The sequence below is a fragment of the Pseudochaenichthys georgianus genome, chromosome 17 (assembly GCF_902827115.2).
Source record: "Pseudochaenichthys georgianus chromosome 17, fPseGeo1.2, whole genome shotgun sequence".
NCBI lineage: Eukaryota > Metazoa > Chordata > Actinopteri > Perciformes > Channichthyidae > Pseudochaenichthys > Pseudochaenichthys georgianus.
The window spans coordinates 38,643,560-38,646,836 of NC_047519.1; the positions used below are offsets into that span (position 1 = coordinate 38,643,560).

General features: G+C 44.6%; 1 pseudogene; it reads left to right on the forward strand.

Annotated features, from left to right (window-relative positions):
- Nucleotides 1-721: 721 nt before the first annotated feature.
- LOC117462196 (E3 ubiquitin/ISG15 ligase TRIM25-like) lies at nucleotides 722-2,537 on the forward strand (annotated as a pseudogene).
- The last annotated feature ends 740 nt before the right edge of the window (nucleotides 2,538-3,277 follow it).

Sequence of the window (3,277 nt, forward strand, 5' to 3'; positions counted from 1 at the left end):
CGTGTTTAAAGGGGTGAAATGTTGTGTGTGTGTATTAGCATAGCTCCCCCGGTGCGGCGCCATTTTGGGGACAACGTGTTCTGGCGGTAAGTAACATTATTTCTGAAGGCTCCCGCACACTGAATATTTCCAGTAGGCCTACAGATATAGTTATTGTGAGTTTGGAATAAATATGCACTTTATGCAAATTATAATTTAGTAACTGTTAGTAAAAACAGTAAGGTTAATACTGGGATGTTTGTTACACTAAGACTGAAATAATGAGTGTTAACATAATTATTATTCTCCAGTTTATGCATTTTAATAACTTGCAATTAATGCCAAAAGTGTAATTGTCACATGACTGTTTAAATGGGTCATGACATGCTACTTTTGACTTGCAGTATATAGAAGAGTAGTATTTTTAATACTGTTGAAAAATGTATTTAAGGTACAAGAGATGTTTACTGAATTTGAAATTCAATTGAAATGTTTGTTATCACAGAAAAGAGTAACTGACAGTGAACGGTTTATTAAGGAATGTAAATGAAAACCGAAATGCATATTGGAGAGAGTTATTATGTTTAAATGATTTTGTTGTGTAATAAAACAACCAGAGAAGTGATCTGGAAGGAAACATAACACACCGTGTCCTCATTGCTCCTGTTTCACCTGCTTAATACAGGTATCATCACTGCTCAGGAAGTGAAACTCAGACACTCGCTTGCCACTGAGAAGAGATATGGCGCAGAAAGGAGTTCAGCTGGACCGGGAACCTTCTCTTGTTCGATCTGTCTGGATCTACTGAAGGATCCGGTGGCTACTCCCTGTGGACACAGCTACTGCATGAAGTGTATTGAAGGCTTCTGGGATGGAGAGGATGAGAAGGAGATCCACAGCTGCCCTCAGTGCAGGCAGAGCTTCACACCGAGGCCTGTCCTGCTGAAAAACACCATGTTAGCAGCTTTAGTGGAGGAGCTGAAGAAGACTGGACTCCAAGCTGCTCCTGCTGATCTCTGCTATGCTGAAGCTGAAGATGTGGCCTGTGATGTCTGCACTAGGAGAAAACGGAGAGCCTGTAAGTCCTGTCTGCAGTGTCTGGCCTCTTATTGTGACAAACACCTCCAGCCTCATTATGACGTAGCTCCATTAAAGAAACACAAGCTGGTGGAGCCCTCCAAGAAGCTCCAGGAGAACACTCTGCTCTAGTCACGACGAGGTTATGAAGATGTTCTGCCGCACTGATCAGCAGTGTATCTGTTATCTCTGCTCTGTGGACAAACACAAAGGCCACGACACGGTGTCAGCTGCAGCGAGAGGACTGAGAGGCAGAGAGAGCTGGAGGGGAGTCGAGAAACATCCAGCAGAGAATCCAGGACGGAGAGAAGGAGGTGAAGCTGCTTCAGCAGGAGGTGGAGGCTGTCAATGGCTCTGCTGACAAAGCAGTGGAGGACAGTGAGAAGACGTTCACTGAGCTGATCCGTCTCATGGAGAAGAGAAGCTCTGATGTGAAGCAGCAGGTCAGATCCCAGCAGAAGAGAGAGGTGAGTCGAGTCAGAGAGCTTCAGAAGAAGCTGGAGCAGGAGATGGCTGAGCTGAAGAGGAGAGACGCTGAGCTGAAGCTGCTGTCTCACACAGAGGACCACAACCAGTTTCTGCTCAGCTACCCCTCACTGCCAGCCGTCAGTGAAGCTACACACTCCTCCAGCCACCAACATCCGTCCTCTGAGCTACTTTGAGGACGTGACGGCGGCCCTGTCAGCAGTCAGAGACAAACTACAGGACGTCCTGAGAGAGGAATGGACAAACGTCTCATCGACTGAAGTGGATGTTTTACTGTTGGCAGCAGAGCCCCACCACCAGAGCTGGGTTCTTAAGATACTCACAGGAGATCACTCTGGACCCAAACACAGCATACACACAGCTGTTATTATCTGAAGGGGGCAGAAAAGCAACATTCATGGAACAACCACAGTCTTATTCTAGTCACCCAGACAGATTCACTTATTGTTATCCTCAGGTCCTGAGTAGAAAGAGTCTGACTGGACATTGTTACTGGGAGGTGGAGTGGAGAGGGGAAGAGGTTCATGTAGCAGTCTCATACAAGAATATCAGCAGAGCAGGGGGTGAATGTTTCTTGGATTCAATGACCAATCTTGGGTCCTAGAGTGTTACCAAAACAGTTATACATTCCATTACAACAGTATCGACACTCCTGTCTCAGGTCCTTGGTCCTCCAGAGTAGGAGTGTACCTGGATCACAGAGCAGGTATTCTGTCCTTCTACAGCGTCTCTGAAACCATGACTCTCCTCCACAGAGTCCAGACCTCATTCACTCGGCCGCTACATGCTGGAGTTTGTCTTTATGGTTATGGAACCACAGCTGAGTTTTGTAAACTGAAATAGCCTGAAGTCATTTGAGGAACTCGTCTACTTCTTAAACTCATTGTGTCCATCATTGTTGCTGAGAGCTGAGTGTTCATGTCTTCACTGCACAGAGATCAGCTGTCAATCAAACATGATGGGATGTGCTTTAACGTCTTCTCACGAATTGTTCTGTAGATTGCTGGAGTTTCTTCAGGCGGGCGCTCCTTCCTGTGTCTGTGTAGCGTGGAGGCTGTCACTGCTCAGGAGGGTTGCTGTTAACCTCAACTCATATTTCTCTGCATGGAAATGTAAACTTTGCTCTAAATATGGATGAATATCGATATTGATGTATTTGTATGTTGTTGTTTCTCTTGTAAAGCTTGAGTCTTTAGAGAGAAAGCACCAGAGCTTCTTTCATTTTTGATATTTTTATTCTAAAGGTCTTTTATTTTTGACTAAGTCTCAATGTGTTGAATGCATAAATTAAAGTTTGAAGAAGGAAATAAAACGCAAAAGAAAAGTGATAAAAAAACAGGTTGAGGTGAAGATGATAAAGAGAAACCTCAGTCCTCACAACCTCATCAAAGACAAACTGAACACATGGAAACAGAAGCTGATGGAGATGACTGTCAAGGAACAGAACCAGCCAGGAACTCAGATCCAGAGAGCAGTTTACAACCAAAGACTGAGGACGACATTGAAGACTCTTCTGAACCTGACACTGGAGACTCTTCTGAACCTGACACTGAAGACTCTTCTGAACCTGACACTGAAGACAGTGCTGATTGGAAAGAGACCAGAGAACCTGCATCAGGCTCAAACTCACTGAAAAATAGACATGAATCTGTCAGTGATCCACAACGTAGTGCTGAAAATAAACAATTCAGCTGCTCAGTCTGTAAGAAAGCTTTTTCACAGAGGGTACATTTAA